General features: G+C 36.1%; 1 protein-coding gene across 4 annotated transcripts in view; it reads left to right on the top strand.

Annotated features, from left to right (window-relative positions):
• The first annotated feature begins 2,759 nt into the window (after positions 1 to 2,759).
• Positions 2,760 to 6,000, top strand: part of LOC149534164 (protein KINASE OF THE OUTER CHLOROPLAST MEMBRANE 1-like) — a 117,353-nt gene continuing 114,112 nt past the window's right edge. For 2 of the 4 annotated variants that reach the window (XR_016358004.1, XM_089807201.1), the window contains exons 1-2: positions 2,760 to 2,877; positions 3,105 to 3,139. The gene's annotated coding sequence lies outside the window, so the exon portion shown is untranslated. Of the gene's footprint in view, positions 2,961 to 3,104; positions 3,140 to 6,000 lie in introns of all 4 variants that reach the window. The other 2 variants (XR_016358005.1, XM_089807202.1) reach the window with 1 other exon arrangement.

Below are 6,000 nucleotides of genomic sequence, written 5' to 3'. Positions count from 1 at the left end.
AATTGGAATTACTCTTATGAATTCTCTTTCATCATTTATTCCTAAATTGGAGTACTCCCCTATTAATCATTTTGCATTATCAGGTCTCTTGCATTTGTTATTAGGCAAGCAACATACTTCACTCTTTCTAGTGATTCTTGAGTAAGTAGTATGCTTCCCAGATAATATATATGAACTAACACAATTAGTATTCGTTTCACTGCAAAATATAACATTATCACTCGAAGAACCCCATTAAATAACATACCTACAGTGAGTTCTGTATTAAAAAGAAAATCTAGTACAGAGGATTGTCGTCACAACCTGCTTCAAATATGGAGTTAAAAAGACCAAATTTTATTTTAAAACGTAATCGCAACAGGAATCATAGCTAAGGAAATTATCTTTGAACTAGAACTCTAGCATTCCCTCTAACAAAATTGTCTAAAAAAGAAAGAAAGATAACCATGCAGTCAATTTCCACTTCTGCCATGTAAAATATGTCAAATTGTATAGTTTTCTTCTTATAGAAATTGGCTTAAGTTTTCTAACCTAAATGTACTCAAATAATCTTACTTTTACTGCCAATTATATAAATAGAAAAGCGTGTTACTAAAGTTATATGCATTACCAAAATCGAGAACCAAAGCCCACTAGGCACCATATTGTTTGAATATATTAGAACAATTTATTTATATTTAAATTACAATATTTTGTAGTTATTGCAAGGCTAGAGGAAGGCTTTAACTGAAAAATGTCATGCAGGCATACAATATTTGGATGATCAATCTTCTTTAGAATTTCAATCTCCAACTGAAGACTGTCTAACACCTTTCTGTTGTGTTTCCCAGTTGAGATTTCCTTTATAGCAACTTCATGACCAGTGAACATGTGCTTCGCATGCCATAGGATCGCAAATGAATCCGATCCAATGTGGTCATTGATTACGTAGTCACCCACCTCTCTTAGAGAAAAATCCTCATTTTTTGTCATCTTCTGAGTGGTGCTAACTTTAATGCTAAATTTAATATTCTTCTCCAAAACAACTCCTGAGATTGATATCAAGGAGTCATATTTAGCTATGGATTTATGGACTCGGTAGAGGCCTGGGAGTTTCTCAAAGGAGATGGAATGTTAAGTGGTCAAACTTTTTGATGGGAAAGGAAATTTCAATCAGAAAATAGGAAAGAGAAAAACATCAAAAGGGCGAATTCATACAATATAAACAACTCACATAAGACTTTTTCAGAGTTCTATATGTTCCTCTTTACCAGCAAGTCCTCTTGTCTTTAAAATCCCTTTTCACACTGTTGCCTTTTAATTTAAGAGGGTAACTGGCGTACAAAGAGTAAATAAAAAACACCACTTTTGAGAGTAAATAAAAAGCACCACTTTTGTGAAACAAATGCCGTTTTAAACCGTCGAATGGGCATATCTGACAACGGTAAAACAAAATTTACAAATGATTCAAATGAGAACAAAACAAAAAAACTGCATACCCATTACACGAATTTGATCTGGGAAACTACGTATATGAACAAAAATTGATAATAATATGGATCCTTAACCCAAATCTAGAAAAATTACGCCCACCACAGTCAAATAAAAATGAGTTATTAATGCAACCAATTGAAGCCCTTAATTCCATAAAGCTCTCCACGAAAGATGCAAGAAGAGGCTAAGAGGCCAATGGTTCAAAAGAAACAGACCTCTCCACCATCAGAGGAAAAAAAATGATGGATTACGTAAGCCAAATTACAATTCAAAAATAAATAAATGAAAACTCACCCAAATTTTTTACAAAATCTTCGAGAGGAGGGCAGAAAACGGTTGAAGAATAGAATTGAAGTTTCAAAAACTCTTTAGAGGATTCAGAAGCGCTTGGATTGCGATAAATCCTGTGCGCAAAAATACCCATTGAAGCCTGGATTCTGTCTAGTTGCAATAATAGAGAAAAAAGCAAAAACTAATGATTATATATTAGAGGGGAAACTACACACTTACATACATGTAGCACAGAAAAGGAAATAAACATTTCAAAGAAAAAGAAATATACATTTTACCTGTTTGTGTGCTCGCACAGAAGGAAACAACAGATAAACTTAGCAGCAACAACCGATGAAGGAAAGTTTGATGTCACAAGGTTAATACAACACATGCCACTGACTAGAGCTATTAATGAATTACTTATCATTTTGGGCAAACATTGATAACGCTCTTATCACTACCGCCGACCCAACCGACCCAATACAGGTGAAAAAATTTAACTGGTCCAGCTATCTAGCACAGCACAGGGAGGAAACAACAGATAAGTAACAGCAACAAAACATTAATGATCATCATTTATTACACAAATATATGTTACAAAGATTTTTTGGGACCTCCTCCTAATTTCAGCCTAATTTTGATTGAAGAAAAATATTTTCCTCCTTGCCAAAATTCCTGAGAACCAATGATATGAAAGGAAAAATGTATTTTAATATGTTTTAAATATAATCTAATTATAAAACTTTTAATACAACTTTAGATTAGAGAAAAATAATCAAAATCCATTGATTCAAAAAACCAAACTAATAGCATTGAATGAATGCATAAGTATTCCTGCCATAGCAGGAACTAATAACAAAATCTACGCGTCCATAATGTGAAGCCTTAAATATTCAATTTCATACAAAAAAATATATTTGACGGAAGTCCAGGACACCACAAACGTGTATGGAACCCACCATGTAAGGACGAGATGAGCAGCAATATCTCTTTTTCTCGTATTACGCTTCTCTAGGAATCAGTAGTCTTCTCCAGTCACGCAATTCTCTTTCTTTTCTCAAATGTAAGAATCTAATGTCGGTGGATCCTTATTTAGAAGTGGCCGATTCACTACTTGCAGAGCCATAACAGGCAAGAATTGCGTTTGTAGTATTTGTTTTCTTTTTTCAATCTATAAGATTTTCTGTGCTGTTTTAACTATTTGAAATCTGAAGGTGATTGGATTAATTTTTGTTTTTGTCAGAAATGAATTTAACAGCTTTGATCTGAGTTATAACTTATGTGGAGTTTACTGTTTGGTTATTTCATTTATTGCTGTTACTAATTTAATCGCGTTAAATTTGTCGAAATCTCTGCAGTTAAACGAAATTTGGCGAGAAACCGCAGTTAACAGGTGATATTTCTGAAGTTTTTGATATTTGTATTTTGTAAAGTAGTTTTTACCTTCTTTATTGCGTTTCCTGCTGTGCAATTAAATATATGAAGTGAAGTACTTATTTCTGCTTCATACTAGTGAACTGATGACCTTTTACCGCAAAGTGGATTTTCATAAACACCCCCGCCATCTTTGCTCTGAATTATTTTGGGAGTTCTTAGCACTTCAGCTTTAAGTTAGCTATATAAGTTTTAGATTTGGCTAATTTAGTTTGGAAATTCTTTCACAGCTGTTTTACTCTGGATTTCTCGTGGCTTAATTCCTTGAGAAAAGTAGCTTGGACAAAATTAATTAGGTTTTACTAGGAACAGGAGCTCGGCCATCAAGGACAAAAGTAGTTTGGAACAAAATGAATTGGGTTTTACTAGGGAAATGAGCTCGGCCTTCAAGGATAAAAGTAGTTTGTAACGAAATGAATTGTGTTTAACTACGAACTTAAGCTTCGCCATCTAGAACAAAAGTTTTTTTGGATTATGATAAATTAGGATTCGATTCTACATCTAGATTTTACAAAACGCTACTCTTACACTGTGATGTGCGGATGATATCCCACGGGTTTGACTCTGCATTGATTTTTTTTGAAGAGTTCGGAATATTGGACGCAAAATGAAATCCTGTTTAGAATAAAGACCAGGAGCGTCACTCCTTTACCTGCACGCATTTGAGTTGTTCATCATGTGTTGAAGAAGTCGAGATAGAAATTCAAGGAATTAAGCTTAGTTGTCTTTGGTTAAGATTGTTCTTGGTAAAGGACTGATGTAATTTCCCTCCCCGGCATTTCTCTTGTAATTTTAAAATATGCATTGAGAGAGATGAAAAACAGTCTAAAAACATCTTGAATAGCCATTTTGATGCAACGGTGGTGCACTACTGTTCTTTGGATGGATGGTTCCACTGTCTTTTGAGTGGAAGTGCATGCTGGAGTTAGTCACTGGTGTAATCATATGTACTTTCTTTCTATTTGTGCGTCGGGGGTTGGGAAACTAATGTGAATTAGATTGAATGGAATGGTAATAGATTTAGTGCGTGACTCTCTGGATGATATAGGAAGCGTTTTCTTATTGTGATTTTGACTTTTAGCTAACTGTTTTGGAACGTATTTTTGTCTCTCTTGCAACGTGTTTTACTTTCTATTTTCATTGAGCTATTTTATTTATTTGTAAACATTAAGGCCCTGTTTAGCTGCTGGCATTAGCAAATGCTGCATTTGTTTTATATCCAGTATTTGTCAGATGCTGTGAAATAACCCTGACAGGTGATTGCTTCTTAAACACCAAAAACTTAACACTTTAATCGAGCTCTGATACCACTGAGATATCCCCGACAGGATATTTGCCTCAAAATACTAAAACTTCAATGATTAGGCATTTTGTCAAACAGTTAGCACACAGGCTCTGATACCATTGTAAGGAACCTATTTACAAAGTTATTGAAGAAAAACTGAATTGTGACAATTTGTCGAATACTTATCACGTAACCTTCAGTTTATATTATCTTCAGTGATATGCACTCAGCAATATAGATGTAATAGAATAGATAAAATTACCAGCAATAATCAAACAAGAATCTTATTGGAGTCAAACCCTTACAATATTCAGTAATAATTTAAAGCCTGGTTTGAATGTAATAAGCTAGATCAATATCAAAACCTGGATTTGCTGATTCTGATAATCATTGTGAAATGGGTGGAAGTCTGCTATGACCCGATCCAAAGAATGCTGATGCCCTCAATTCCCACAACTCATAATTGCTCCATTTGGGTCGGGTGTGTCCTAGCGGAATGACAATTTGTTTCGATGTCTCCTCTATACCCGTCCTGCGAATGACTCCTGGCTATGATCTCCAGCCACGAATGGTGGTAGGCGCTGATGGTCCACAGTGCATTGAGATTCCGCCGGTTAATATTGTTGTTTGTGCCTTAATTGCCAATGAAGCCAGATCATGGGTGTGACAGAGCAGTTTGAGGGGATGCCCTGAGTCGATTCACTGCTGGTGTCTATGCAAGGAAGACGCCTGACTTGGAAAATAGCGAGCAGATGCAACCTTCCCGTGAGCTCTAGTAGAGTATCGGGTTGTCTTGGAATTGCTGGAGTCGTTGTTTAATATCATGCGGCAGATTATTCATAAGGAAGGACGTTCGGCTCCACTTCGACCTGCACTTGGTTAGCTGCGGGAGAACAGTTTCTAACAGAGTCGGGAACGGAGTTTGGACTTAGTTGCCGGCCCATACGAATGCACCTCGACCTCCTAGCTCTGGCCCGAAATCACTGCAATCGATGTTCAATACAGCCCTTCAAATCCCGACTGCAATCCGATCCATTACAAATATGACTCAGCTCCGGATATGGAAGAATAAGTATCAACAATATGAGTGGCCCGATTTCTTCATGGCTCGGCCAGATGCCATTATTCTGCTAAACTTTGTGCAAGTAATTTCAAATGCCTTCTATACAAACAGCCCATATACGGAAATGCTAATTGGAAGGGAAACTTGGAAACTTGTTCATGCCTCCAATCTGCCTTGCCACCTGAAATTATAATGAATTTCAAACCTTACGAAAGCTTAAATCTACAAATAGCAATTCTCAAATGATCCTCCGGATTTGGCCTTAGGCCACAAATTCTGCCCTCGATGAAATGACTATATCGTCACCTCCAATCTGCAATAATTCAGATGATATTTCACACCCTCAAAATTGCGAACCAATTGAGAGTTATCGTTCTCAATGGCCAACTGTGACAATTGCCGAAACCCTAGGTTTCCACAATGCACCCGTGATTGAATCACAATCTGAAAATACAAAGAGAAATAATCAACT

This window comes from Cupressus sempervirens, chromosome 10 (assembly GCF_028749045.1).
Source record: "Cupressus sempervirens isolate cs-2001-9-10 chromosome 10, ASM2874904v1, whole genome shotgun sequence".
Taxonomy (NCBI): Eukaryota; Viridiplantae; Streptophyta; class Pinopsida; order Cupressales; family Cupressaceae; genus Cupressus; species Cupressus sempervirens.
This window is presented reverse-complemented; position numbering and strand designations above follow the sequence as displayed.